This window comes from Phocoena sinus, chromosome 2 (genome assembly GCF_008692025.1).
Source record: "Phocoena sinus isolate mPhoSin1 chromosome 2, mPhoSin1.pri, whole genome shotgun sequence".
Classification (NCBI taxonomy): Eukaryota; Metazoa; Chordata; class Mammalia; order Artiodactyla; family Phocoenidae; genus Phocoena; species Phocoena sinus.
The window spans coordinates 46,751,673-46,759,743 of record NC_045764.1 but is presented as its reverse complement, the minus strand read 5'-3'; the positions used below and the strand labels follow the sequence as shown (position 1 = coordinate 46,759,743).

General features: G+C 42.3%; 1 pseudogene; it reads right to left on the bottom strand.

Annotated features, from left to right (window-relative positions):
* Positions 1-288: 288 nt before the first annotated feature.
* LOC116750082 lies at positions 289-387 on the bottom strand (annotated as a pseudogene).
* Positions 388-8,071: the final 7,684 nt, after the last annotated feature.

Here is an 8,071-nt window from a genome sequence, read left to right as displayed (position 1 = left end):
TCTGGGTAGCCCCTCTGTTTCATTCTCTCTCTATCTCTGTCTCTGTTTCTTTCTCTCTCTCCACAGTTGAGGGATCATAAACACCTCAAGGACAGGAAATGAATCAATGGGTGTTTTGGTTTTTTTTTTTTTTTCTTTTCTTTTCTTCATAGATATTTGCATTAATTATGACAATTTTCTGGCAGGTAGTAATATTTTTTTATTAAAAATTTTATTGGAGTATAGTTGATTTACAATGTTGTGTTAGTTTCAGGTGTACAGCAAAGTTATTCAGTTATACATACATTCAAAAATATGGAAGGCTTCATGAATTTGCGTATCATCCTTGCAAAGGGGCCATGCTAAGCTTTTTTTTTTACATCTTCATTGGAGTATAATTGCTTTACAATAGTGTGTCAGTTTCTGCTTTATAACAAAGTGAATCAGTTATACATATACATATGTTCCCATATGTCTTCCCTCTTGCGTCTCCCTCCCTCCCACCCTCCCTATCCCACCCCTCTAGGTGGTCACAAAGCACCGAGCTGATCTCCCTGTGCTATGCGGCTGCTTCCCACTAGCTATCTATTTTACATTTGGTAGTGTTTATATGTCCATGCCACTCTCTCGATTTGTCACAGCTTACCCTTCCCCCTCCCCATATCCTCAAGTCCATTCTCTAGTAGGTCTGTGTCTTTATTCCTGTCTTACCCCTACGTTCTTCATGACATTTTTTTTCTTAAATTCCATATATATGTGTTAGCATACAGTATTTGTCTTTTCTTTCTGACTTACTTCACTCTGTGTGACAGGCTCTAGGTCTCATTACAAATAGCTCAATTTCATTTCTTTTTATGGCTGAGTAATATTCCATTGTATATATGTGCCACATCTTCTTTATCCATTCATCCGATGATGGACACTTAGGATGTTTCCATCTCTGGGCTATTGTAAATAGAGCTGCAGTGAACATTTTGGTACATGACTCTTTTTGACTTACGGTTTTCTCAGGGTATATGCCCAGTAGTGGGATTGCTGGGTCTTATGGTAGTTCTATCTGTAGTTTAAGGAACCTCCATACCGTTCTCCATAGTGGCTGTACCAATTCGCATTCCCACCAGCAGTGCCACCAGTGATCACTTCATTATTAAGTAGTGTATTGTTTAGCCTCCATGTTTTTGTATTTTTTACAGATCTTTTCCTGTAATTGATATCTAGTCTCATAGCATTGTGGTCGGAAAAGATACTTGATACAATTTCAATTTTCTTAAATTTACCAGGTCTTGATTTGTGACCTAAGATATGATCTATTCTGGAGAATGTTCCATGAGCACTTGAGAAAAATGTGTATTCTGTTGTTTTTGGATGGAATATCCTATAAATATCAATTAAGTCTATCTTGTTTAATGTATCATTTAAAGCTTGTGTTTCCTTATTTATTTTCATTTTGCATGATCTGTCCATGGGTGAAAGTGGGGTGTTAAAGTCCCCTTGCTATGAATGTGTTAGTGTTGATTTCCTCTTTTATGGCAGTTAGTATTTGCCTTATGTATTGAGGTGCTCCTGTGTTGGGTGCATAAATATTTACAATTGTTATATCTTCTTCTTGGATCAATCCCTTGATCATTATGTAGTGTCCTTCTTTGTCTCTTCTAATAGTCTTTATTTTAAAATCTATTTTGTCTGATATGAGAATTGCTACTCCAGCTTTCTTTTGGTTTCCATTTGCATGGAATATCTTTTTCCATCCCCTTACTTTCAGTCTGTATGTGTCTCTAGATCTGAAGTGCATCTCTTGTAGACAGCATATATATGGGTCTTGTTTTTGTATCCATTCAGCCAATCTGTGTCTTTTGGTGGTAGCATTTAGTCCATTTAAACTTAAGGTGATTATCGATATGTATGTTCCTATACCCATTTTCTTAATTTTATTGGGTTCGTTATTGTAGGTCTTTTCCTTCTCTTGTGTTTCTTGCCTAGAGAAGTTCCTTTAGCATTTGTTGTAAAGCTGGTTTGGTGGTGCTGAACTCTCTCAGCTTTTGCTTGTCTGTAAAGGTTTTAATTTCTCCATCAAATCTGAATGAGATCCTTGCTGGGTAGAGTAATCTTGGTTGCAGGTTTTTCTCCTTCATCACTTTAAATATGTCCTGCCAGTCCCTTCTGGCTTGCAGTTTCTGCTGAAAGATCAGATTTTAACCTTATGTGGATTCCCTTGTGTGTTATTTGTTGTTTTTCCCTTGCTGCTTTTAATATGTTTTCTTTGTATTTAATTTTTGACAGTTTGATTAATATGTGTCTTGGTGTATTTCTCCTTGGATTTATCCTGTATGGGACTCTCTGTGCTTCCTGAACTTGATTAACTGTCTCCTTTCCCATATTAGGGAAGTTTTCAACTATAATCTCTTCAAATATTTTCTCAGTCCCTTTCTTCTTCTGGAACCCTTATGATTTGAGTGTTGGTGCATTTAATGTTGTCCCAGAGGTCTCTGAGACTGTCCTCATTCTTTTCACTCTTTTTTCTTTATTCTGCTCTGTAGTACTTATTTCCACTATTTTATCTTCCAGGTCACTTATCCATTCTTCTGCCTCAGTTATTCTGCTATTGATCACATCTAGAGTATTTTTAATTTCATGTATTGTATTGGTCATCATTGCTTGTTTCATCTTTAGTTCTTCTAGGTCCTTGTTAAATGTTTCTTGCATTTTGCCTATTCTATTTCCAAGATTTTGGATCATCTTTACTATCATTATTCTGATTTCTTTTTCAGGTAGACTGCCTATTTCCTCTTCATTTGTTAGGTCTGGTGGGTTTTTATCTTGCTCCTTCATCTGCAGTGTGTTTTCCTGTCTTCTCATTTTGCTTATCTTACTGTGTTTGGGGTCTCCTTTTTGCAGGATGCAGGATCATAGTTCCCGTTGTTTTTGGTGTCTGTCCCCAGTGGCTAAAGTTGGTTCAGTGGGTTGTGTAGGCTTCCTGGTGGAGGGGACTAGTGCCTGTGTTCTGGTGGATCAAGCTGGATCTTGTCTTTCTGGTGGGCAAGTCAACGTCTGGTGGTGTGCTTTGGGGTGTCTGTGGACTTATGATTTTAGGCAGTCTCTCTGCTAATGGGTGGGGTTGTGTTCCTGTCTTGCTAGTTGTTTGGCATAGGGTGTCCAGCAGTGTAGCTTGCTGGTCGTTGAGTGAAGCTGGGTGCTGCTGTTGAGATGGAGATCTCAGGGAGATTTTCACCATTTGATATTATGTGGAGCTGGGAGGTCTCTTGTTGACCAGTGTCCTGAAGTTGGCTCCCCCACCTCAGAGGAACAGCACTGACTCCTTGCTCCAGCATCAAGAGCCTTTCATCCACATGGCTCAGAATAAAAGGGAGAAAAATTAGAAAGAAAGAAAGAAGAAAGAAAGAAAGAAAGAAAGAAAGATGGGAGGGAGGGAGGGAGGAAGGAAAGAAAGAAAGAAAGAAGATAAAATAAAATAAAGTTACTAAAATAAAAAATAATTATTAAGAAAAAAAATTTAAGAAAAAAAAAAAAAAAAGGACAGATAGAACCCTAGGACAAATGGTGGAAGCAAAGCTATATAGACAAAGTCTCACACAGAAGCATACACATACACACTCACAAAAAGAGGAAAAGGGGAAAAATTAATAAATCTTGCTCTCAGAGTCACCTCCTCAATTTGGGATGATTCGTTGTCTATTCATGTATTCCACAGATGAAGGGTACATCAAGTTGATTGTGGAGCTTTAATCCTTGCTTCTGAGGCTGCTGGGAAAGATTTCCCTTTTTTTTTTGTTCTCACAGCTCCCGGGGCTCACCTTTGGATTTGGCCCCACCTCTGCGTGTAGGTCACCGGAGGGCATCTGTTCTTCGCTCAGACAGGACGGGGTTAAAGGAGCAGCTGACTCGGGGGCTCTGGCTCACTCAGGCCGTGTGGAGGGAGAGGTACAGAGTGCGGGGCGAGCCTGAGGCGGCAGAGGCCAGCATGATGTTGCACCAGCCTGAGGCGCGCCGTGTGTTCTCCTGGGGAAGTTGTCCCTGGATCCCGTGACCCTGGCAGTGGCGGGCTGCACAGGCTCCCCGGAAGGGAAGTGTGGATAGTGACCTGTGCTCGCACACAGGCTTCTTGGTGGTGGCAGCAGCAGCCTTAGCGTCTCATGCCCGTCTCTGGGGTCCACGATTTTAGCCGCGGCTCGCATCCGTCTCTGGAGCTCCTTTAAGCAGCGCTCTTAATCCCCTCTCCTCGCGCACCAGGAAACAAAGAGGGAAGAAAAAGTCTCTTGCCCCTTCGGCAGGTCCAGACTTTTCCCTGGACTCCCTCCCGGGCAGCCGTGGTGCACTAACCCCCTGCAGGCTGTGTTCATGCCGCCAACCCCGGTCCTCTCCCTGCGCTCTGACCGAAACCCGAGCCTCAGCTCCCAGCCCCGCCTGCCCCGGCGGGTGAGCAGACAAGCCTCTCGAGCTGGTGAGTGCCGGCCGGCACCGATCCTCTGTGCGGGAATCTCCCCGCTTTGCCCCCCGCACCCTATTGCTGTGCTCTCCTCCGCAGCTCCAAAGCTTTCCCCTTCCACCACCTGCAGTCTCCGCCCGCGAAGGCGCTTCCTAGTGTGTGGAAATCTTTCCTCTTTCACAGCTCCCTCCCACTGGTGCAGGTCCTGTCCCTATCATTTTGTCTCTGTTTATTCTTTTTTCTTTTGCCCTACCCAGGTACGTGGGTACTTTCTTGTCTTTTGGGAGGTCTGAGGTCTTCTGCCAGCATTCAGGAGGTGTTCTGTAGGAGTTGGTCCACGTGTAGATGTATTTCTGGTGTATCTGTGGGGAGGAAGATGATCTCCACGTCTTACTCTTTCGCCATCTTCCCCTCGTCCCCACTAAGAGGATTTCTTTCTGGGTTCTTTTGTCCTTAGCTCTTTCCAAATTCAGCTGGGAATTCATTTTGGTCTTTTGATATGGAAAATCTTATTAAATGTTTTAGAACCATGCATAGAAAGAGGCATAGAAATGCTTGTGTTCCCAAGAGCCACGGAGAGGGCACTGACCTTGAGGGATGAAAACCTTGATGCAGAACGCCGCAACGCGACGATGGAGTGACCAGAAGTGCTCGAATGGGTGGTCTTGATGTATCCCTGTACAGAAATATGGCTTTAGAGTAGGCAGTAGAGAAGTTAAGATAGGAGATCCTTAGAAAGTGCATCCAGCCTCCTATTTATCCTGTATTTGCAACTGCTTGTTAAAGGTTCATCTGGGCATTTGCTTGCATGGTGTAAATTTCCCTCTGAGACTCTAGAGCCCAGTCCTTGGCTACCCAGCCCATGGGCAGATTCCTCCATGCCCAGTGCACTAATCCAGATCATCCAAGTCACCAAGGAGTGACTGTGTGATCTTCACACAGTTGTAAACTCACAGCCAGCATAGGTGGTGCCCAATGTGGGTGAAATAAACACCTGTTTCCGTTGTGGGATGGACGGAAAAAAACTGCAGATTGTATTCATTCCCATTTCATGGGTGATTTTCCCACTAATTACCATGAGAAGGTGAGGGATAGAAGTACAGAACTCTGTTTCTCATTCAACCTTTTCAGTCCCAGGAAGAAGGAAAAACACCTGTTCAATCACTGCCTGTTCCGTAGCTCAGGGTACAATTGGGGGTGGGGCTGTAGTTGAGGGGATAGGAGTGGGATGCATTTCTTGGCAGCTGCAGCTGAGTCATTGCTTACTGATCTATCCTGTTCTCAAGAGCAGGAAGTGGAAGGCAGTTGGCCTTATTGGTAAACCATGTCATTTCTAACTAGGAAAATAGGATCACAGAGACATTACTCACACACATGAAGAATGCTGAAGAGCTGTGGAGTTACTTTGTGTGCTGGTGACATCATTATACTGCTCATGGGTTTTCATGGGTGTAACCCAGGCCAAGCCAGTGAAGTCATAATTCTTTTGGTTCATATCAACAGAACTGTTTTTATAAAGACCATGAGGCCATTCTTTTGCTTAAAGATACACATGCAGTCCCTTCCTCCTTTCTCCAAAAGTACCAAGAGAAAAAAAAGTAAACAAAGCTAATAGCAGAAGCATTTTTATAATCTCCATTTCTCCACAAAGTTGTTGAAATGAGAAAAGATAACATGAACTATATTTCAACACAAATGAAACTTCTCATTTTCAAACTTTTCAATGACTTTAAACATTTTATGTCAAAGTTTAGAATGTTTTTCTTCATTATCTTCATTTTCTCTCTCTCTCTCTCTTCATTCTCCCTGCACTGAAAGTAGGGGATACAACCTTGAGTCTCTGTACTTGCAATGCAAGAGAGAGAGAGAGAGAGAGAGCAAGAGAGAGCAGGCATTCTACAAGTGTTTATGGAACGCACGGGGATGTCAAGCCCTTCCAGAAATAAGTGAAGGGAGAAGTGGTTACCATTTTGTCTCCCGACAAGAACTCCTCATCAGGGTTTGACTTGACTTTGATAACCATCTTCATTTGGGTTTTGTCTGGAGCTTTGCTTGACTCATCTTCCTTCCTTCTAGAACCTTTCCCTCTGAGTCAGTATGTATTAAGACTAAAGCTTATGGGAAGGGGAAGACTGAAGCATTTGAGTCCACTTCAGATGTTGTGTCCATAAGATGAGAGTCCATAGTCATGAGAGTATTTTAAATAATTTTGTCCTTTCATTTTATGGGCTTGTTATACTTAGAAAAAACAAACTCAGAAAAATAGATTAAAATAAATACACTCATTCAACACATATTTATTGAGTGCCTAGATTATGACATGTTCCAGGCATGAGAGATATAGTAGTGAACAAGGCAAAGTCCCTGCCTTCCCAGAGTTTTTCTTTAGGGGGGTAAGGAGACAATAACAAAGAGATAAGTGCACAGTAAGCCAGATGGTGATGAGAGAGCTATAGAGGAAAATAAAGCAAGGGAAGGAGGATATAGAGTACAGCTAGGTATATAGGAGCAAAGGAGGGGTGCAACTTACATTGATTTCCTTTACTAATATCTATTGCTGTACAATGGAACATCATAAAACTATTGGCTAAAAAAATGGGTTATTTCTCATGATTCTGTAACTTGACTGGCCTCAGCTAGGCAGTTCTCAATTGGGATCTTCACACAGTTGTATTCATTTGGCAACCAGAATTGGAATCATCCAAAGCATTGGATGAGCTCCATGTTGTTCAAGATACCTTCTTCACTCTTTACATCCCTGGGCTATTAGAGGGTTCACCCAGGCATCTCTCTGCCTCCACATGACTTTTCCATGTGGCTCTCCTGGGCTTCCTCACAGAATAGTGGGCTCAGATAATCAGGCTCCCTATATGTTAGCCAGCTTCCTTACAACAGTTATTGTAAGAAATCCAGATGAAAGCTGCCAAGTTTCTTATGATCTTGTCTTGAAAGACATGAAGCATCACTTCCCCCACATTCTATTGGTCAAAAGCAAGTCACGGGGCCCCTCAGATGAAAGGGAAGAGGAATATACAAAGCATGAATAATAGAAGGTATTGTTCCTTGGGGGGGCCATCTTTGGAGACCAGCTGGCACAATTAATAAAGGGATGGCCTCACTGAGGAAGTGATATCTGAGAAAAGCTCTAAGGGAAATGAAGGAGCAGGCCATGTGATGTCTGCAGGAAGAGATTTCCACGCTGGGTGAACAACATGTATTCATGATGGCAGGAGTATTCGTGATGTATCTGAGTAAAACAAGGAGGCAAGTGTGGCTGGAGTAAAGTAAGATTTGTGGAAAGAATTAAGAATTAAGTCAGAAAAAAAAAAGAATTAAGTCAGAGAGGGAGTGAGAGGAGAGAATAATGGGAAACCTTAGAGGCTATTGTAAGGACTTTGGATTTTATTTTGAGTTATGTAAGAAGCCAGTTGATGATTTTAAGCAGAAGAATGATGTGATCAGCTTCCTAGCTAAGGCACTAATCTCCTGAAAATTGTTTACCTTCTCTTGGCTTTAGATTCGCCCTCTGTAAACTGAGGGGCGGAGCCAGATAAATGATTTCAAACAGAGATCAATAGTCCATCTCAATAGGGAGGGGGAGGGTCCCACAGGCCCTCCTTGTTTCAACCTGAGAAGCATGGTTTTCTT